The sequence below is a fragment of the Ylistrum balloti genome, unplaced genomic scaffold (genome assembly GCF_031769215.1).
Source record: "Ylistrum balloti isolate Yb309-2 unplaced genomic scaffold, AGI_CSIRO_Ybal_v1 Utg369794, whole genome shotgun sequence".
NCBI lineage: Eukaryota > Metazoa > Mollusca > Bivalvia > Pectinida > Pectinidae > Ylistrum > Ylistrum balloti.
This window is the reverse complement of record NW_026781975.1, coordinates 26,295-51,130: the sequence shown is the minus strand read 5'-3', so window position 1 is coordinate 51,130 and position 24,836 is coordinate 26,295.

The window sequence follows — 24,836 nt, the reverse complement described above, 5'->3', positions numbered from 1 at the left end:
ATGATCACATTTTTTTATAATGAGAATTATTCATAATTATACATAAAATGTCAATATATTCTCAATGCATTTATATTTAGAACAATGGTTATCTAAAATTTTACTTTGAATCCAGAGTATTCGAACTCTGAATTAAATTACACATTACACATACATTAATTAATACAGACCAGAATCGTCAGCTGGATAAATTTTTTATGTTTTGAAATCTTAAAAATACAATTTTTCTTCTATTCTTTTAAGACACAAGATTCTGTTTTGTACCAAGTACATTTCATATCTGCACTTTAGACAACAATTAGTTCTGTCATACAGTAAATGTCGAGGAATTTTACAATAAAAAAATAAGCTCATCATAAGTGAAAGTAATTATATGTAATATTTATAAGGCACAGCTTTATCACAAAATCTTCTTCATGCAATCTGACTTGATGTTAGGAAAAACAGCAATTCATACCAAGAAATCCCTTCTACAATCAGATACATGTATAGTCATGCTTCAAATGCGTAAAGAACATGTTGTTGACAAATCAAATGAAAGCATGTTCTTTTCCTACAACACATGAAGGTAATAATGTTGAAATAAACAATTGGCCAAAGGGGCCTGCATCACTTAACTGGCTGTTCAGACATTTAAGAAAGAATTTCAAATAAGATTATAGGTAGTTTCCCTTTTAGGTCCCTTGTGGTCAAAATAGAAGAAGGATTTTAAGAACTTACATTTCCCTAATTGGGCCCACCCATCCCACTCTTAGGGGCCAGAACTGATTCCCTTTCACCTAAGAATAATTCAGACCTACTTTGGGCAACATCCATTCATTCCTATAGGTGGAGTAGGATTTTTAATAATTTTACTCTACTTCCGCTATGGGGCCAGGGGGCTGAGACTTTATGCTTATACAAGATTGATTCCCCTTCATCCAAGAATGCATCTGACTAAATTAGGACAAATTCCATTCATTCCTACAAGAGGAATAGGGTTTAAATTTCTCCTTTTGGGCTCTATCCTTCCTGCCCCTTGGGGCCAAGAACCAGTATTTGTACAAACTTGGTTCCACTTCCCCAAAGGATGCTTTTGACCATATTTGGTAAAAATCTGTTCAGTCATTTATGACTAGTAGTGATATTTTATTAAAAATTGACGGCCCCTGTACAACAGACGCTGCGCTGTGGCATGAACCAGGTGAAAACATAGATTTGGCACTAAACAACACATCTTCATTCTATAAATCACTGACCAAAGTTGGTGATCAGAAATATTCTTTTGTTATTTTCTTGTTATTCAAAGCCAATTTTTCATACAGGCTTTTAAAGTTCAAAATCAGGTTTGAGGTGTGGAACTAGAAGAAGGCATTTTTGTGTTTGTGTAGACAATCATAGATTGTATGGGAGTCCTCTCCACAAGCTGTACATTTCCTAACTCCTGGCCGCCAACATGGTTGTTCGTGCTTTATTGGTTGTTTTACACGTGGTCTAGAATTACCTGCATCTTTTTTTAATATGGCAGCGACCAAAGCATCATCATCTTCATTGTCACTATTGTCTGTCTCCCACTCGATGTCACCGTCATCCTCCTGAGCTGTGGAATTGCCAGATAACTGTGAGGCACCAGCTGTGATTGTGTTATTTGTTGAAGATTTACCATCCCTTGCTATGACTACTGGCTCACCAAAGTCACTGTCTGATCCATTCACATCCATTGACCACCAGTCTTTTGGTTTATTTTTAGTAGAATATTTTTTATCACTTTTTCTTGAGTCTTGCATAGATTTAGTTTCACTTGTCACAGTACTTTTACAAGTATTATCAGAACTGGACATGAAGTCCATCATGATTGAATTCATATCTAACTTTTTCTGCGGGTCACTGCCTACTTCAGCTGTATCCTCAGTAATGTCAATTTGGCCAGCTGGCTGATGAGTGTTTTGGACACTTGTGGCTAGTCCATATCTCATTAAAGGAAATGAACCTTTCTTGTGTCCCTCTTTACGTTTTAATTTAGCAGTATCCTGTCCTTTGATTGCTCTCACTTTATTTTGCTGCTTTAAATCTATTTTTTTGGGTTGTTCATTCTTATCAGTAGTAAAGGCATTTGTTTGACATTTCAGTGATGACACATTAGCATTTTGGTGTGATGATTCAATTTCTGATCTTGTCTTTTCATTCTGTTCAACTGTGCTAAAGGATTGCTCAGGTGACCTATGCACTGCCGGACTATCTGTCCATGACGAGAAGTCTATCTGTACTTTATCAGCATCCTTTCTTGGCTGAGGTTCAACATCAAAGTGTGATGAAATGAGGTTAAGTCTTGATGTTGCCATCTTTTCCTTCATGTCTATAAATCCAGGTACACACTGATCAAGGGGAAGGAACTCTGCACTGAAAGATGACTCATCTGGTGTGAAATAGGCACTACTGTCTCCAGACATATGAGACAGAGGAGTGTGAGCTGATGAACAGCTAGGGGAGGTTACTCCTTTGGTTGTCCGTACTGGGGAGGAATGTTGTGATAATGGCTTTGCCGGAGAAGTTACTCTTGTTGCTTGCAAAGGGGAGGTTACTCCTGTTAATCTTGATTTACTCATTTCTGAGGCAGTGAACGAACTTGGAGTCATAAGTGAAATGGAGTTAACACTTTCACTTTGAGAAGCTCTTGGACTTTGTCTACCTGTTTGGGATAATGGAAATAAAGTGAAAAATTAGTATTAACCTTCCCTTCACAATAAAAAATCTATACTTGGTAAATATAAAGAGACTGGTGCATTTTTCAATAATAGAATATACAGTATGAGTTTCAATCAAGCAAGATGTCAATAAGGCTTGTATCACTTTGCTGGTTGGTTTAGGTCATAAATATTTTTTTCAAAATGAAAAAGGATTTTAGAGCTTTATTGTTTTTTCCATTGCTGCATATCACCACCAGCAGGATTGTGTTCCAAACTTTGGTAAACAAATCCTTTCATCTCTACAGAAGATTTAAGTTAGCTATATCTGTTTCGTATACAAGGCCTTATCAGCGAATCAGAACCTTGGTTGACACAACACAGAGTTCCTATTTCCTCACCCTCCCCTCATTCTCTGCTTCAGTCCAGGTATGGTAAAATTGTTGTATCCCAAATGCAGACAAATTTTATAATATCACAAGAAGGGTTTTTATTATATCCCAACAGTAGAAGGATTTTATTATATCCCTATTATATCCCAAACGTTGAAATATTTTGTAATATCCAAACAATAGAAGGATTTGTTTACATTCCAAAAGCAGAAAGATTTTATTATATCCCAACAATAGAAGGTTTTCAAGATTAGCCTTTATTTTACATACTGAGCCAAACTCCTCTATACACAAGGTTGTGTCCAGCCAGTGTAGGAGATATTACAAAGCTGTGTATTCAGTCAATGGAAGAGAGATTACAAACCTGTGTTTGCATTCAACAATGACATAGTGATCGAGATCCCTTGCTCATGTTTATTTGTAAAATATATACATTTAAAGTGAGCAACATGAAAAACCAAAGTATTGAAACCATTTATCATTTATGTTCAGTTTAAAGTTCTGTTGAAAGTGATCAATATAGTAAGAATTTCGTTGCATCATATTATGAATATTACTGCTCAAGTATGACAAAACAGTGAAACGGTTTATACACATTAATAAAATACAATACAGCATCTAATAGTCAGATATGTAAAACTGCAAGAAAAACAAAAGTAAAACAAGTCATAACCGGTGAAAGTGTAACATCACTTTGAACATTAAGATTTCTAAAAAATATCTTGGAGATTCACTATCATAGGTTTATTAAGGCTTTTTACCAACTGGTGAAAAGACCTGTTGTTATTGTTCTGTTTCTTATCATTATCAGTCTTTTAAAAGTCTCTTATTAGTACTTCAGATGATATTCTATTCAAAGCAATCAGCCATTCAGGTCATAGCTGCCTCATTTGATATTTGCAGAATCAGCTGATAATCAAACATAAGAGACTGGTTCAGGTACTTAATCTGCTAAGCAAGATTTCCCATAGTGTGATAAAAGAAATCAGCGTCATTAAATATGTGTGGAATTTGACATTAATCAAACTTGGGCAAGGTATTAAGGTAAAAAGTGTACCAACCAAGTTTCATAAAAATCTTATCTGTCCTTCAAAAGATATCAGGCAGAAAGCAGCATCCGGACAGAGAGAAGGACAGAAGGATGGACTTTGTTGGGCGGGGGATCATAAAGGGGAGATAACAAACCTGTGTGTAGAGGTTCTGTGCTGGATGGTTGTTGAGGATCTGTCTGACTTCCCACATGTTTTTGATGTTTTGAGTCTGTCTGACATTCAGCAGCAATGGTGAACTTCTCTGATGGCACAATAAAACAGTTGATGTACAAATCCAGCAACTGTTCCTTTGTGGCTCTGTGCGTGGAATAAATTAACTTCCTTTAATATACATGTATAGAGAATTCTGAGGAAATCAACAATGTAAATAAACCCAGTAGGTGAATTACAACAAACACATGGACTGATGGGATGTTTGTCCTTGGCAGATTCTTCACTGTTTTGTTATTGAAGGGTATACATAAGAAATAACACAAGAGATCCAGAGTGATTCTGGCACCCACCATTGTACAATCTTTATTGATTCTTTATAAGTTGGATCTTTTCTCGTCGTTTATCGCAGTTGCTTATAATTAAATGTTGTACTGACAGGTGAATTAATCATATAGTAACAACAATCAACGAGGAAAAATGAGATAAAGTACAAAGAAATACACATACAAACAAAACTGAAAGGAATATGGAGAACCTATGACAAAATGGTGATATTGCTGTCTGAAATTTCAAAATATAACAACACATCAACCATTTAGTTTTTTGATCTGACATTCTCAACATGTCTCAAATGGGACAAAATTTAAGTACGATAAATAACAAATGACAATTACAGAGTGATAACTCTTGTGCACTGCACTTCTCCTTGTTAAGATTTATCTTCCTATGAAGTTTCATGTTGATACCTCTTTAGGTTTTAGTGTAATACTCCATACAAAATTTAAGAATGAAAAATAACAAAGGGCAATAACTCCTAAATCATGTAAAAAAGAATGATGGCTCTGGTGCATTGCAGTTCTCCTTTTTGAGATCAATCTATCTATGAATTTTGTGTTGATACCTCTTACAATTTTTGTGTTATGCTACAGACAAATTATGACAGACGGACAAATAGATGGACAAAGTGGCAACTATGAAGGGAGAGCATAAAAAAGTGATAACAAAAATCATTCAAGGAAGGATGACAGACCATACATGCAGGGTGATTTGAAAAAATGCACCATCTGATGATTGTGGGCTAATAGATACAGGACATTGATATTGACTTACCTGGGTATATCGGCACCTAAAAGCTTGTCACGACATTCCCATTGGATGTTTTCACATCTGTCTACAAATCTATCCTTGAGAATGTCACCAATAATCACCCAGATGGTCTTGAAACTGTAGAGATAAACTTGTTCAAGGTCTTCCTGACCTGTCTGTGTTCCCTGTAACATAACAATACTGAACATTCATATACTGTATAGTATTGAATTGTCAAAGTTTTGACTGTTGTTGCAGAAACGAATAGGTGAAGTTAAAATTTTGAACAAAGTCATTATCAGTTGTAGCCAGTGGATTTTGCTTTGATCTTTTGATCATTTTATAATGTAACTAGTGTCTGTGTATAGATCAGTAATAAATACAAGAATTTCCATGTCTATGAGTTTACCTTTTTGTTAAAATACATCCACCTCTCCACCAAACCCAAAAGGCATTTCTGCACACAACTTCCACTGCAAATTTAATCAATAGTATAAAACATCACTAAGAACAATAAAGAAATGAAAAGCAATGTACACCACTGAATTTCATAACCACTTTTCCTTGCCTGTTGACCACAATTTATCCTGGCTATATCAAAATATACAATCAAAATATATTTGAACTCATATGAAATATACAAAATTAATCCAGGAATAAATAATGTCGCATATAAAAGCATATTGTACAATCTACATTATTTCACAAACCATATCAACACACAGAATACAGTTATAGAATATTCTGCCCTTTCTCTAAGTGATGTTCAGATGATAAATCTCATTGCTTCATTCACTGATTTCAATATTTTTCAATACATTTTTTAAAATTATTTTATTTTTCAATCTGTTAAAATTTCTTTTTATTAACTGCAACATTTTATACAGCCATCATATGTTGTTAAATTTCACACAAACTGTTACCCATTACCTAGTGTTAAGATTTATACTGACTCAACCTGTAACCAATTGTTGTTATATCTCAAAGACACAGTTTATCATTAAATGTTGCAAAAATTCACCTATGATCATCTCTATTAATATTAACCTGCTTTCAATTTTTTTAGATTCTAATTATGAAGCACTTTATCATACATAGATATAAATTGCCAATACTATGACCATCACCCTTCCAATCCTTTGCTCTCAACCATCTCCATCAACTGCTGTAATATTTACCTTCCCAACCCCTCCACAAAATACCATTATATTAACCTCCCAACCACCTCCAACTACTGTTATATTAACCTGCTCACCACCTCCATCAACTGCTGTTATATTTAGCTCTCCACCACCTCCATCAACTGCTGTTATATTTACCTCCCCACCACCTCCACCTACTACTGTTATATTTACCTCCCCACCATCTCCATCTACTACTGTTATATACCTCCCCACCACCTCCATCTACTACTGTTTTATTTACATCCCCACCATCTCCATCTACTACTGTTATATTTACCTCCCCACCATCTCCATCTACTACTGTTATATTTACCTCCCCACCACCTCCATCAACTGCTTTTATATTTACCTCCCCAACCACCTCCATCAACTACCATTGTATTTACCTGTCATTCCAGAACAGACTCAGACTAAAGAGGTGTCCCAATATCTTGCTACACTGAACATGAAATTGCCTTCCCTTCATTGTAACCTTTTGACAAAAAAAAGCAGAAAGACGTGTGATAATTTTATAAACATTTCTTATACTTTGATTAATATTTGGAATAATACACAAAAAAAATGAAATAAAAATGAAATATCAAGATAACAATCATGGTCATTTTGAAACTCGTCATATGTAAAAAAGACGCCTTCACCAAATTTTGAAAATGAAGTATATTGTTTGAAAATTAAACAATAAGTGTTAATCATAGATAATTTTAAAATATTTTACCTTGATGTACATGTCATGTAACTTCTTTATCCCACTGACAATGCACTTAGGAAAATCTTGTGCCACTGCAAATAAGATAGTTATCCTATTAGAGAACTTAACATTATACAGTTTAGTACTGAACAAGTTATATGTTTCATTGTGTCCAGTTCAACGTCCACATCCAGTAAAAAAAAAAACGAAGGGACATAGCTGTGGGTAACTGCCAAGCATTAAACCACCAATGGGGACATAACTCTGGATAACTTCCAAGTATTAATCCACCACTGCGAATGGAGGGTCATTAGTCTATGTAATAAAGGATAAGAGATGAACTAGAAAATGTTGACCAACAATTTGATGGGCTTTTCACCAGTACACAACATCTTACCTAAAGGTCAACCATTTCTACAAACATGATAGCTAACCATTCAAGCAATTGATATATTACATATCTAGACTCTATACTGTTGTGTTACTTGAAAACTTTCTAAATGTGACCCCTTCCTAGAACTGGAAGTTGATATTTGACACATTTTTATGACTATCGATAGCTATCAATCATGCAATATGCATATGCTCAGACGTCATCACTTGTACTGCTTAAAATTAAAAAGAAGCCATTTAAAGATCTTACCAAAATTGACCCCTGTGACCTTGAAAGTGGGTCAAGGTCATTCATATTATCAAACCTGATAGTTACGACTGGGACATCTTACAAGTGAAATATCAAGACCCAAGACCTTGACCAAGAAGTTGAGAAGAAGTTTTTCAAATTTTGTTACCCATAACAGCAATTTTTCAAATCTGACCCATATCAAGAACTGAAAATTTAGACATATTTGATCCCTGTTACCTTGAAACAAGCAGAGATCATTCCTATTGACAAACTTGGTAGCCCTTCATCCCATCATGCTACAGGCCCAATATCAGAGCCCTGAGCCTTCTGGTTAATGAGATGAGGTCATTTGAATGTAAAGTTTACGTGTGGCAGATGGCGTAGTTTTATGGTAAAGTACCTCTCAGCCTATAAAATTTGGCCAAGCAAGTAAATTCTGATCATTACTGAGTAAATAAGGTATGACGTGAGATTCAGAGAGCTATCCCAAAATGTAAATCCATGAGATACAATCAAACTTCAAGGAAATTTAGTGAATTGAAAGCTTAGAAGTTATTATTGCAGGAATTAATAATACCCTTCACATCAAGATTCATTCCAAAGGCCTATACAAAGACACCAATCTCATGCTTGGTTAATCATTCTTTTGAATGACATTCCCATGCCACCTAGCAATGTGAACCAGATGGATAATAGCCACTGACATCTTGTCGTTAGCTTCCACTTTTGAAATTGACACATAAAAAATTTAAGCATAACAAAGTACAACCTTTGCCCTGGTAATAAAGTCAATAGAACATCTGTCCTATACTGACCATTAAGCAGCTCTATGATCTCCAGTAAACAATCATGAAGGTCGCCATAATGTCGAACAGCCCTGTTCAATAGGATGTTGATGACACCTTGAAGCTGATCAGTATCCAGGTACACAAACAAATCTGAAGATTAAAATATATCAACACATCAATATGACAATCTCACTGCTTTGCATGAACTTCATTATTGTCCAATTCATATTGATGAAAAAGGACATAAAATTTTCTGTTTGATAGTGAAAAATTTTAAAATAGATCTGATACAATGCTAATGTTTATCCCTAAAACTTCCTTAACAAAAGAATATCAATTTAACCAAAATGGTTACAAAAAAACAATTAGTGGAGATTAAAGGATACACAAAAAAATGTACTAAATAATGGGAGGTCAGGTGAATAGACTCTCTGCTTCATTTCTGACGTACATGTACACTGTAGCTCTAACATATGTAATAATCTTCATGTTTTGAAAAAGTGGTTCACCGTTTAATGTTTGGACCACAAAGAACAGTGGAGGCTTTTTCAGTTCTAAAAATAATACAAGTACAGCACATAGCTCCAGAAAACCACATCAGCTGAATGTAACATGTTTACCAGATCAGTTCATTGCAATTCACTGGAACACGTAACTCATAATCAACATTTTTTTCAGTAATAGATTTTGTTTCGTAATTTTAATATTTGGATGTACAATATTTACTCAACAGCCCAACAGACCAGGGTAGTAACAGGTCCATGCTCTCAAGAACAAGCTTTTTCAATTTCTATGACCAAATACATTAAGAATCGATACTATAATTGTTAAAAACATTATATAAAGACTGTATCATTTTTTAAGTCGTCTTCTTGATTCTAAGTTGAAATAAAGTCGTTGTGTCCAATATTCTCTGGAAAATCCCAACAAGGGTCTTCAATACTATTGTAAAGCCAGTTATTAAAACATATAATCAGGCAACCTAATAGTTACATATAATAACAAAACAATTTGGAGAGTGAAAGCCCCCACTGACACATTGCTTGTCCAAGGTGAACCCATATCCAAGTACAAAGTTCCAGTGACAAAAAGTGTAAGAGATAGAGCCTGAACAGATGTATTCTTTTATTTAGGTCAAAGGCAGAAATGCACGTCAGAGTGACCTACTTGTGATACATAAGACACAGCATTTCCAAGGTGAATGAATATGTTACGTCTGAAGTTCCAGTGACCAGCAATATCGGAGATAGAGTCTGGACAAGATACCTGAAAGACGGACAGGAAGACTATCGGGCGATGGACATAACACAAAACTACAGTTAAGTATGGTTCCTGGTGGGGGACTGGTGTCCGACAAATAAGTAAGAGATAGCTCAGTCATAACAATACTGTACCTGTAGAAAATAGCCTTCTCAGCTTTGCTGCAGTCACATCATAATCTTCCTTGTAAACTCCAGCAAAAATCTAAAGGCGGATAAAAAACAAACAGTTGGATGAAGAAATTCATGGGATCAATTAGACATCACATGATTTCCAGTATTACGTGTAATGTGCTCTGACAGTTTTTAAATGTGTTTGAGTACTTACTATGTACTTAGATGTGGTTCTTTCCATAGTTACAACAGAAACATTTAATTTTACATTCAAATCTTTAAATGACAAAATTCAGTTCACAGTTTATTGCGACTAGAAATTGAAATTCTATACATTGGTTGGGATATGTTACTAAATAACGGTATCAGTGGTAATCTTCAACATGTAATGAAAAGAATAGTCAACTACAGACAAAATTTAGAATGTAGATGCTTTTGCTCAGGTGCACTTATTCTATAGGTACTGTGATCAAAGCAACAGTATTCAGCAAGAAGCTTGAATTGATTGACAAATAATGACAAAAGCCAATCAAGGATCTGTTACTATCAGATAATTCCATGATTGACAAGTGTTAAAAATGAATCCTGAGATTCAAAAGTATATTTTTAACAAACACTATTTCACAAGAAATTTTCTGCTTTAAAAAAGTTGTTTTGATTATGTACCTGGTTGACAACCCTGTAAAAGTCGACTTTTGTTGGACTGGTCTGTTCTAGCTCAGCAATCTTGTCCATTTGTACAATTTCTCCATCACTGTTGCCCAAGATTTCAACATCTTCTACCCATGATGCACTGACCTGGTCACTTACACCAAGTTTCAAAGGCACAAGCACAGAATTCCGTTTGTGGTCACTTTGAGAGTCCTGGAACTTTGACACTGTTTCTCCAGTCTTTAGTGCCCCTTGATCACCTGCACTGCTCCAATGCACTGCAGTATACTCCAGGGTATTTGGATAAACCTCTTCACTGTCAGTCTTCACACATCTTTCGCTAAACCCTGGTGGAGGGGGAGGGCAGGCAATTTTTGTGGACAAGTTATCTGCACTATTTTTCTGAAACCTTGGTGGAACTTGGTGTGCCTTCCACTTTTCCTTCTTTCATTGTCTTCCGTCACATTGTTTGTACTGGTATTGTAGACATCACTAACTACAAGAGACAAAGGAAACTTATATAATTTACTCTATATATTATTTCACAAAACAATATACACAGAATTCCTATTAATGAAAACACTTTCCAATACATATTACAAATTAGAGCCATAAAATCAACTGAACAGAACTGCATTGTTCAGCTGTTTTGTCTTTCTAGTGATACTGGGGGCCAGGAGTGTTGAAACTGTGGAGGGGCCCAAGGTAGATTTAAATTTTGCCAAAATACAGATAGGGCGGTACACTAACCTATACTTCAATGAATTTCATGATGTTGTATATTACTTCTCTAAACCGATCACACATGAGGCAGGAACATTTGGCTAGTTTAGGAAGGGCTCGGTTTGCAGAAGGGAACAAAATTGACAAGTCTGAACCCTGATCTGATGCTGTTCAGTACATTACACTATCCATGCCTTTCATTTAAATTCACTTATAAAGAAGTCAGCACACTGACGTTTGATGTTGGGACCGAGTAATCTTCCCTATCATGCCAATGGTTAGTCTGTCCATAAAGAGTTTCAAACCAACATATTTCATGAACAGGTGTTTTACCTGATCAGGATAAAAAAACCCTCCTTAAACATTTCAGTTCTGTAGGTGTTCTGATATATTCCAAAACACATAGAAATTAGATGGTTCTGCATATTAAAGTACATTTGTACTTATTTTTACAATATCTACAGTCAATACTTGTTTGTGTGATACAATGGAACTGATTATTATGGGTTCATCTTTTCAGTAGTGATAACTACACACAATGCTTATCATCATCTTCCTGATAAAGCTAGGTGTGGTAAACATGATATGTATGTGCCAGAGGAACAAAGTACACGATTCTTTTTACAGGTATTAATTTTATGGCCTGCTTGACAGAACTTTGGTCCTGATTGCTCAGGTAAGGCTGGTTTTCATAAGTATATTTCTATATAATTTCATATTTTTGGACACAAAATTAAGCAGGTATCTAGAATTAAGAGGAATTGGTATTAGAATTTATTTTTTATTTAATAATGAAGAGTATTTCATTATGTTCTTTGTCATTTCATTCAATTTTAACATATGATCAGTTTTGAGAAGGCCTGGTTTGGGTAAGTTGTACTTTGTTTCAAAAATACATCAAGTAATCAAGTACTTGCAGTGATTTTATTCAGTAACATGCCAATATAGTTATTGATACTCAAGGAATAAGATAATGCATTGAACTTTTATCAAAAGTAATTGACCTCTGTTAAGTTCTAACAGAAAATAAAGAGTACTCATAATCTTCACTCACTGAATTTGGAATCCACAAACTTTCCATTATACATAGGTGAATCATCTTCCTCATCACTGCTGTAGGTCAGGATGGTAAAACGCCCTTAAAATATCACATATCAACTGTCAATATACGCAAAGTGGTTAAACAGAGTAGCCCACTACTTATTCAAAATGTTTTTTATTGTACACATCACTAAACACACCTATTGTAATATACACTACATTAACCAAAGTCCGTCAACTTTCTAAATTTGATATTATGTGTGTAACAGAAATATTTCTACATATTTTAAACCTACATTTACTGTACATTTGTAAGTGAATTGTGGCAAAAGTTTCCCCTCATATACAGTTACTTATAATTTGTGTTATTGTTAGCTTTGACTGAAGAACTTACCAGTCCCTGCGGCGGCTGTTAAGCTTGATTGTTCTTGCATATCTTCCTTAAGTTTCAGGTTCTCTGCCTCCAACTCATTGTGCCTTTTTATTTGTCTTTTCTCACGTAGTTTGTCGGTGGATGTGTCCCAGTATTTTTCTATCTGTGTGAAGTCAAAATCAGGAATACTTTCTCCAGGTGTGTGACTTTCCTCCTTACTGACATCTTCAGCTTTACTATTAACAAGAATGAAGACATATCTCAAATCTTGAATAAACAAGTTTAACATTCCCTAGGATTTTGAGAATTGATTAGAGTTGCTAAAATTCCTAAAAACAAGCAAAATAATGATTTTAAGATCTTTCTTTAATCTCCACTTCTTCATTCTACAATACAGTATAAACCATACATACAGGATATCAAGACCATATTTGGAAATTGTGTTCCAAACGGAGCGATTTGCTTATGAAATTAGGAGACGTAGAGATTTTCTCTCTGGCATCATCTGCATGTCTTTCAAAATTTCCAGGTAAGTATCACTAATCCAAACAATAACAATATTCATAACATGGCTATTGGTAACAATACAGTGACTTAGAGTTCTTGTGCACTTAGTCAACACAATCTGTAAGGGCACCTCTGCAGTCTCAAGCATGCAAACTGCACATATTTCAATTTACTGTTCTTTCCATTTAGCTTTGTATTACACATCCACATAATCACAAAATACTTGGCACTGAAATATAGTCTCATCACTACAATAACAATAATAAACCTTGGCCTAGCTACCTGTTATAATTTTGGATGCTTTCTCTGAACTCTGTATCAGTGTTGTCCCCTTCTGTTTGAGGAGTGGTATAAGAGGCAGAAGGAGGGGAATCAGAGCTAACCGATTGGTCAGGGGCAGAATCAGGCCACGCCCCTTCTTCCTTGCACTCCTCCCCTGTAACAGGTGTCCCCCAAACAGAGTAATCTGTAAATTTGAAATCTAAAGATTTAACTAAGCATGATGTCCTAAACAGCTCAGCCAACATTAAAGAGTAGCTGCTCTGTATTTTGTCACTGAGTAAAACATTACTGAACATATTTCAACAAAAGATCTTTGAGAGAATTGGGCACTCTCCATAGTCTGATCTGTTTTGGTCTTTAAAGGTTGGATCATTTTCTTGTTCTTCTCTGTTCTCCCCTGTTTAGCGCTTAATTATATAAAATTTGAACATCTCTATTGAACAAGAGAACCCAGAGGGATCTTGGAACCACCACTGTTTGTTCTTTAAAATCTTTTTTTTTTCATTCTCTTCTCTTGTTTTCTTGTTTTGCTCTTAGTGATAAAAGAACTTGAAAAATAAGTGCTAATAATCGTTAAATGTCTAATCCAACATTCCCACCTATGAGCCATTTTGTTTTTCTGATCAGTCCCCCAAATCAAAAGTTCACAACTAGGGAGTAAGGGTAACTGTACATTTAAAATTTCAGAAAAACCTGTTCAGAATTTTTCAAGAAAAAGGTTTTACTGGGTAAATCTATGATGGCATATTATTGCCCATTTTATTTCTATAAGCTCCAAAATAAATATAGCATGATTAAGGTCCATACAGAACCTAGAAATGAAATTTGAGAAAAATTGATCCAGTACTTCTCAAAAAAACGTGATATACTTTCATAGTCAAAATCTGAGACGGCTATGTGTTCATCTTTATTTTTCTGATTAATAAAAAAAATGGCAACGCAGATCTAAGCACTAAGGGAAGCCTATGTAATAGAATTACTTAGCTTGATAATGATCCATCCAGACTAAGTACTTCTCTAGAAATTGTGACAACCATCTATCACTGAAAACAAGATGGACACCTGTCAACCTTGTTTTTCTGCTGTGTCTTAAAATGGACTATGCACAACATGAAACCAAGCGGAACCTACATATGAAGTTTGAGAATGATCTATCCAGCACTTAGTGTTAATAAAAAGTGTTTAAGGACAGACAGATAACAGAGGGACAGATTAACAAGAGAAGAAGAGCAATTTCAGTAGCCCATCACTTGATGATGGTGGGCTAGAAATCTTATTTCCCATAATTCACAAATTTTTTATATACTGGAAATGTGGATTTTTTTTCCATAACAAAAGACATCTGATTGCAATTTATTTGACATTTCACTTCTAGCCTTCAGGTTCAGGCCAATGAGAAAAAGAAGAGAAAAATACACTGATGTACAAACCTCCAGTGGTGCATGACGTGTCTGGATTAAAGTGTTTGGGAGCATCGACAAACAACCTTGGTACTTCATCATCTGATGGCTGAAAAAGCAGCAATGACAGTCATGTTTACATCATTAATCCAATTAGAAATGTCAGTAACTGGAATAACTCAACACATCTATAGTAATGAATGTGGACACACCAACAAATATCTGTACATCATTCATATTACACTGAAATTTTACTTTCATTACATTAATTTCAAGAACATGAAGGCATTCACAATGTCTCATTATCCATCCAATTCTTTGCTATACTTGCCAGAAGATTTTATGGAAAATAATAAACCATGTAATTTTGATGAAATTTCATATACTGGTGGGGAAGGGGTCGGGAGTGAGGGGTTTCAGGGGGTAATTTTAGTTCCTGATTTTCGGTATGGAGAAATTTCCACATGGCAAAATATACCTGTAATATCGTATCTTGATTATTATCTTTAACTAATAATTCTAAACAAGTTTGAACTATTTCCAAAAGAAAATTAACAGAAAATGTTCAAAAATGTAATTTTCATACATAAGTCATAGGGAACTTTCTGCAAGGGGAAATGAGAAACCCTGGGTTTATGAAATTAAAAATTTTGGTAAAGCATCCAAAGGCCTTTCCGTTTATGAAGAGTACTTGATTCTAACATACCTGGGATTAGAGAATATTTTTAAACTTTCAATTATTTTGACCCTTTTCGGGCCGGCATTCAGGCCCCTGGGGGTTGGAGACCATATAATTTACTATTTCAGTGTGCCTTTAGCTATGGAGGAAGGGTTTTGTAAAATTTCATTGAAATTGGTTCAGAAGTTTTCCAGAAGATGTCAACAGTTAAAAGTTTACAATGCATGATGCACAACGCTGGATAAAAGGGGATTGCAATAGGTCACCCTGAAACTTTGTCCCAGGTGACCTAAAAAGTGAGTCCATTAACAAGGAAATGAGAAAAACATAATAATGATATTGGTTTGAGTTTCTGTTTCAGTTTAACGAAACTGATGATCACATCACAATATTACCAGTCCAAGCTCCTGCTCCAGCATCATGTGGGATACAGCTATTCCATCATCACCATGACTGTAACATAAAAGGCATATTGGTAAGAATCAATCACATACTAGCGAACAGATTTTAAGCCAGTAAAACACCCTGCTAAACATTTCCCATCGTTAAATCACTGATGAAACAGTATTCCAAACTGACCCATTTGATTTGGTTTCACATTTTTAGAAGTTTAAACAAAATATTATCTGTTTTAAGAAATATATATTGCACACAAGAGTATCCTATAAATCATTAATATTGTATATTTATAGAGTTATGACTCCTTTTTCTTACTTTGTATAAAGACTGACTCTGAAGCTTGCTGGTTGAAATGCCAATACTACTGTCTGAAATATGTCATTTGCCACCATATCCTGAAACACCTTCGTGGCTCTGCTTGTCCAGTTTTTGGCAATCTGGTGAAAATGATAATACAATAATCAATAATATTATAATATGTCAAATATTGGAGTTATGAAAGCTACATATCTTTGGTACTTTAATATCATGGAAAGACTAGCAGTCTAAGAACATTTTAGAATAATAAGATTTTCTTCTTTTGTGCACAGATTACACTACTTGTAATAATACCTTACAAGCATATCTAAGTTTGATTCTGTCTTCAACTTGTACCATATCATAATATTACTCAGTAGAATCACAAACGGTGACAATGTGGGGGAGAAATATTGTTTCTGGTTGGTTGATAAAATTACAACATAGGGACAGTATAAACAAATCAATCATAAGTACATACAGGTTTAATACCAGCCAGACAGCATCTGAGGGCCTGGGACGGAAAGGAGAAGAAATCTTTCTGGTTTTTACATAGTCTGTCTATGTTGACAAGTTCTGTATCCCCATAGTCTAAATATAGAACATCTACTGCCTCGCTGTCTCTGGAAAAAAGGTAGCAGCCAATTATTACTGTCCAGTAAACATGTGTATGCCTGTTTTCACCCTAGATAAAATGAGAATATGCTGTAAGGACAAAAAATATCATATGTAAAGCTGAAGTTTTAAAGACAAGAAAAAAATATTTGACAGGACAAGGAAGTTGAATGGCAGCGCTTTATACAAGAAGTTAACTGAAAATTAGTTTGATGTAAAATGACACAAAGAGGATTAATAAACTTCAGAAATAGAAACTTTATCAAGCTATATCATTAAATAGTAATGAGCTTTAAAAGTACATCTTCTAAGAATATTGAAGAAAGTCAATTTAATGGCTAAATAGGAGAGTGTACATGTAAATTAAAATGAGCTGTCTAATACAAGTGGTCAGTAATTGTTGTATTTCATGCAATTTATCAAACACTACGATGTATTGAAAACATTTTATAGAACCTACTGTCCTCTGATTTACAAACTATGGTATTAAAACAATGTCCTGAAAACACAGAAATATTAATACACTTTAACTGACTTACTCATGGACAGAGTACAACTTCAGTATCATTAGCTAGTAGTACATACAAACTGACATATTGATCAGTTGAAAAGAACAAGGATGGGCTAACAATATCTTTAAACATCAAATGTAAGGTCATGCAGTAAGTCTTAAAATTTAGATGTTTCTGGAGATGGTTTACATAACCATCTTGACAAATCTGTCATAAAGAAATTGTAAATTCATGTGCATACCTAAACAGGTAATAAATCATCTAAAATTGAATCTTTGTTAATTGTATTTCAACTTATTCACAATTTGATCTTGGAACCAGATAATAACTCGTATACAAATACTTCATCTTTCGGTGATTTTTGGAACTCAGATATTTGAGTCCTAGACTCACGTATTTCTGTGGGACTTACTTTAATTTTGAGACCCCACTCTATCTCTTAGTATTGAGACTCATCAAAATTTTGGAAATAGTGTTATGGACATGCCACAAGTACCTACAAAAATTACTGTTTTTTTAAAGATCTAGTTTTGCAACTTACCTGTCTACACGAGATACCTGACCTCGCCTCCACATCCTGTCCGTGTCTGTACAGTCAACAAGAACTAGCTGACCCATCTCAATATCCTCTACAGATTCTATGCTGATTCCCATGGTATGACAGGAATCCTCCAAGTTTATCTCAAACTGTAGAAACTCTGCTAAACTCTCATCTGTATTAAAAAACAGTGGTGATATTAAGCTGTCCAAATTTTGTATGGTAAATACAGAAACACCTTCGATAACATTCCTCAAAAAATATATAACAAAAAAGTAATTTTATCATGATTAGCTACTTTGTTCAAATGGTATATTTACTGATTACTGTCTTTCAATCAATTCCAGCTGTAGGATTACTTTACTTGTAATAATATGAATTATAGGTAAACTGTATAATTATTTAACAGTTACACTCCTATCAATTACAGGTTACCTATATGATTGATTTACCTGTAACATACTTCTATGAACTGTAATGATTGCTATATCTGTGACACACTGCTATAAATTACAGATAATTATTTAACTGTCACACTCTTATAAGTTACAGGTAATCTATATGATTGATTTACCTGTGACACACTTCTATGAATTACTGGTAAACGATATGATTCTTTAACCTGTGACACTCTTGTGAGTTAAATGTAAACTGTATGACTGATTTACCTGTGACACACTCCTATGATTTACTGGTAAACAATGATTCTTTAACTTGTCACACTCCTTTGAATTATCAGTAAACAATATGATTGATTTACCTGTGACACACTCCTATGAATTACTGGTAAACAATGATTCTTAAACCTGTCATACTCCTTTGAATTACCGGTAAACAATATGATTCTTTAACCTGTGACACTCCTTTGAATTACCAGTAAACAATATGATTGATTTACCTGTGACACACTCCTATGATTTACTGGTAAACAGTGATTCTTTAACCTGTCACACTCCTTATTTACCGGTAAACAATATGATTCTTTCACCTGTCACACTCCTTTGAATTACCAGTAAACAATATGATTGATTTACCCGTGACACACTCCTATGATTTACTGGTAACAATGATTCTTTAACCTGTCACACTCCTTTGAATTACTGGTAAACAATATGATTCTTTAACCTGTCACACTCCTTTGAATTACCGGTAAACAATATGACTGATTTACCTGTGACACACTCGTATAGTTATTGGGAAACGGTATGATTCATTACTTTACCTGTGCCAATCTGCATCCAGAAATTGCTGGGATCAATCACTTGAGTGACCTTGCCCAAGTAAACCTGCTCCTGGCAAGTCCCTTCCATCTCCCTGAAAATAAAGACAAAATTATCAAACACATATGGGATATCATTCTCAGATTATCAAATTGCTGAATCTGCCTCAGCAATTATGACATATTACTCAATAACATCTTTTTTTAATACTCTCTTATAAATTTTCTTATTACTAAGCAACCCATGTACAATATTTGAAATGCTGAAAATCATAAAAATGATGGTTGTCAATACTTTGACAATTTTATTGAAAATTGTATATAGTTATAAACTTAGAACATAACACAACATTATCTTCATTTAAGTGCTTTTCTCCTTTTTCTCCTAAACCTTCTATAACAAGGGAATCCTACTTATGAAATCTTAAGATCTAACGAACTTTCTGAGAAATGGCAATAACAAACATCAAATGTCAAAATCCAAGATGGCAGCCTGTCAGCAATCTTATTTCACTGATCAATCAGAAATGGGCAAAACTAGGGACCATGTGGAATGTACACATCAAATGCGGATATCTGAGTGAATCCTTGGTGTATTTGAGCATATCTGAGGGTTTTTGAGTAAATTTTAGTGTATTTCAAAAAGTCAAGCCCCTATGCAGAGCTGTTGCTAACCTGTTAAATAAATAACTTATTATCGATAAAATGTGATATTTTTTGTTGTTAAATCCTGCTGACCATTAAGCCAGTCATCATTTGGAACTCATTCTGGTAAGTCTGATTCCAGACTTCACTTCTATGAAAAGTTCAACATTTTGTGAACTTTACTGTCCGACTGTAGTACTAGTAGGTACATAGTATTCGTTCATAAACTAGTACAGTCTAACTCTATGAAACTGTCCTTACATAATGTGATACAGAGTATATTCTATAAAACAATCTAAATTTTATACTTACTCCAGCTTATGAGACAAGCAGTAGAAAGGACAAGTTTTCTAACTTTTTAAATGTTCTGCGAAGCCGTCATCTGCAAATTCTCCTACCTCCAGCGTTTGAAACCAAAACCGGATATAGCTAACTGAGGGAAACACTAACGTCCGGAATGGAGTTGAGAACCGTGGAGCAAATGACGGATAATTAATCTGTTTGTGTGTTAACTGCCTTTCATGAGCTGAAAGTTTTTCGATCACCTCGGTTTTCCTTGATTTCCTGTATCCTAGATTAGCAATGTAATCTTCAGTTCTCCCAAAAATTCCTGTCTATTTCCGTACTTTAGGCGCCTGTTACCTGATATTAAAACGTCTTACATGCCGTGATGTAGCTACAAAACAAAAACAGTGTATGAGAATAGTGTAACACGATGACTAAACACAGTGTTTACTTGGGTTGACCGAAACGTTTATTTCATCGTATAGCGGTTTTCCATAGTTAGTACTTCATAACACTCCAGGTGCTTAACAATACAACCAGGTAGTACAACTTCTCCCGTCTTCCCATGCAGTTAAAACGAAAGAGTTCGAAAAGTTGAAATAAAGTCTACAGTTAACAAGTTTTAGGTTCCATTGGCCGAATATGAGAAATGAGGAGAGAGAGTAACACTGGTGATGTTCTCTGGCCAGTCGTTCTCCCCAAGTCTGTTAGCAACAGTGCAAGCCCCTATTTTATAGACAACGATCACGTTGCCAAGCATGTGAAATGGTCAAGTGTTCCTAACCCTACCAGAATTAGCCCAAATTTTGTAATACTCCGTGCTGATCTCACAATTTGAAGTTTCATACGTATTCAATGACGTAGGTCCAGTTCTATAAACTGACCATAAATGCTTGAATTATGTATTTAACGTGAGACCTATAACACTGTTATATAGACAAGAGTAAGGAATGTCAGGTTCGTTTCGTCTATTTTAATGAGTTCATTATACAGGATAACAGTTTTACAAAATTACGCTTCCCTGGTGGTATTTGAGAAGCGGAGCACTGGTATTGTCCAAGGAACAGTCTCGTGGCTTAGTACTTCAAATGGACATCAGCTTGATTCCGGATAGTACCTTTCGTTGGACACCTTTCTACCAGCACTCTGGACCTGTTGTGGGCACCTCCCTACCAGCACTGATTTAGCTTGGTCGGGGCGCCTTATTTATAGCATTCGGGAATTGCGTCGTGGAATTCCCATTACAATGAAAGCCAGTTTGACCGATGGCCAAAGTGGTCTTAGTTGACTTGACCGATGGTCAAAGTGGTCACAGCTTGCAGCGTATATACAATTTATAAATGTGATTTATAAATGTACACATTAAATGGACATAGTGTGTATCAATTATGGAATACAAATACACAATCAATTATAACAATTACTGGTTATGAAATTTTTACCCTTATTTTGTTACAGACCTTAAGTACTTATCTAATTCCTTGACCGATAAACGGTTTGATAGTATCATCAATTATATAAGATATTATCTCTAAGACTATGTACTTATCTAATTCCTTGACCGATAAACGGTTTGATAGCTCTGCACTAAATATCATCAATTATATAAAATATTATTAATTAACTCTGATTGGTTATTAACTGCATAATTATTAATCGGATCTTATTTTGTTACAATAGTAGTCCGTGTTTGTAACACAATGACTTAACACAGTGTTTACTTGGGTTGACCGAAACGTTTATTTCATCGTATAGTGGTTTTCCATAGCTAGTACTTCGCGTTAGTATCCATTACAAAAGATAGTTCCTAATCAACATACAGCATCATGTCGTGGCTATAACACTTCAGGTGCTTATATATGCTTAAAATAACAATCCAACCAGGTAGTGCAAGTTCTCTAGTCTTCACATGCAGTTAAAACGAAAGAGTTCGAAAAGTTGAAATAAAGTCTACAGTTAACAAGTTTTAGGTTCCATTGGCCGAATATGAGAAATGAGGAGAGAGAGTAACACCGGTGATGTTCTCTGGCCAGTCGTTCTCCCCAAGTCTGTTAGCAACAGTGCGAGCCCCTATGTAACACCATACAGGCGTAATTTGAATAAAGTTCCAACCCAGGTTCTTTTGGTTATAACGTAAAGTTTTATTTACACATCGACGTTAAATTACACAACAGGCATCATCCCAGGAAGTATACACAGGTGAGGCGAAAAGTTCGAAAAGTGAAACAATCCTACGGACTTAAACAATTTTAGGTTTCAGGGCCGAATAGTGAGAATTGAGGAGAGAAAGTGTATAGAGGTGCTGCCGGTTCAATCGCTCTCCCCAAAACTCTCTGAGTAACAAACTACACCTCGATTTATAGATTCTGGTCACACTGCCCATACGGATTTAACCTTTGACACGAAACTGATAAGAAATGTGACCATATTTGGGCATAAGTTGTGTATTTCTTGATCATGTGACCACTCCATCCCCCCGATACTTCACCATCCTCTCCCCAATTTTGACCTACCAATTCTAATGGTCAATTTATGTGATTTTGGCCAGGTACTAACACTTGAGAACAAAGCTTGAAGATACATACTATACTATTTAGGCGGTCCTGGTCAGGATTTCAATTTCGTAACGAAGTTTGACATCCCAATTCTAATAGTCAATATCAAAGGCCTCAATAGCCATTTCTGTAATTACCCTCACGTTACACATGTACATTCCCCTATAATGAGTTAACCAGTCCACCTGCGATCTCAGGTGCGTCGTTATGGGATACACCGACTGACCTGTGTGTACTTTCCTGTATATAAGATACATACGTATATAATGAATATATGTTTGTATATATTACGTAATTGACCCTTATTTTGTTACATTCCTCCCCTTTAGGATTAACGTTGTCTGCTTGTGACGCTGTTTTCCTGTCTTGTAGAACGGCGACCTCATAACTTGGCGCAGCTCTAACGTCTTTCTTACCATACCTAATCATGGTCAACCAGTGCTTTTTTCCTTTTAGCCTTTTGTAATAACAATAAATGAATATACCCAGCCCCAGGCCTATAGTGACAGCGGCACTAATTACTACCGTTTTCCATATCGGAAACCGTTTCTCAGGTTTGATCGGCTTTAAGTTATGCAATGTTTCAATAAAGCGATTCATTGGAATGTGCTTTACATCCTTCAGTTGTTTCGGCAACGTTATACGTGTAATATTCGGTAATGCGGCGTGGAAGGGCGCCCATAACTCGATATTGGAAATATTTGAATAGGTCTTTATCAGTTCATCGATTGGGTCGACAATATTGAATTGACTTTCTTTCTGGTAGAAAGGTAAAAGCTTGATGAAATCATTTGAGGCTGTGCACGACTTATTTAAACGAATAACCCCCAATGGTGGTTCGACAAGGATACTACGTTCGCCAGATTGCATAATTCCGTTGTTCCGTTTACATGCTACTGTAAAGCGTAGCCTCATTTGAGAAGCGACGAGCCACGTTCCATCCGTTAAATATTCAGCTTTAGGTAAGATTGTATTTGGAGCGACTATGGTTTTACAATTTCGTTTAATCTTTTCCTTTGATTTTGTAAACAGCGCTATTAGACATAATTTACTGAGATTTGTCGGATAGACAGGACTTTTAATTCCACAATATTTCATTACTGGATTTACGCAATTGTTTAGTTCATCGGGTTCTAAGAGTATGTAATGCGTATGTTCGGTGTTTATTGCGAACGAGTCTGACTCTATTTGATAATTCGCCACCATACCAGCCATTAGCGACTCTGGTACTAGGTTCGTGGGACCTGGTAGAGGCAAGTTATGGACCCGATAAATATCAAACCTCCCCTGGGCGTCTAATAAAGGGATTGATATAATAACCAATATCTTACTATCCTCTAAGACCGTAGTACACGTTAGAAACTTATAAAAGTACCATAGACTGACATTCGGATCTTCTGGTAGTCTTAAGTCGTTTGGCAAATTAACTTTAACCGAATGAAGTAACGTTCGAAGATTACCTGGTGACACTGTACTAGGGGATAAATGACCTAATGATAACATATTAAGTTGAAGACTTATATGCTCTAAGTAGAACATTGCTTTTTGCATCATTTGCTTAATGTCTTCAATTATCTTATCCAGCTGTGCGTATAATTGAAGGGCCCCATTCAAATCATCTATCCTTTGTTGCAAGGATACTGATATATTCACTAAGTTCTGATCCAACTGAGATACGCTAATTGCTAGGTCATTGATTGCCTGTCTGTTTGGGAAATCTCGACTCTAGATATATTCAAAATTGACATGTTTTCTTCTAGGACATGTGTAATGTCCTTTTGGTTCCGTCCGAGCAGGGCTATATTGTCTCGAATAGAATCGAGATCCGCCTCGGACACAGTACCAAATAGAAAGCCAAGTGCCTTACCTATAATTGGTAACAAAGCTCGCCTTGACCTAGACCTTCCGTGCAGGAGTTTATAATCTAGGAAGCTAGCCATCAAGGTGTTGTGAGTAGTTCTTAATGTTTCTAGCATAGATCTGAGACCTACAAACACATTCACGAACCCGGTCCTTCTTAGAGTTTGTGAATCGAATTGCTTTACTACGGTAGCAGCTAATTGGTTTGCCACTTCAATGTCACCAGTTAAACGAGTCATAAAATCCTCGTA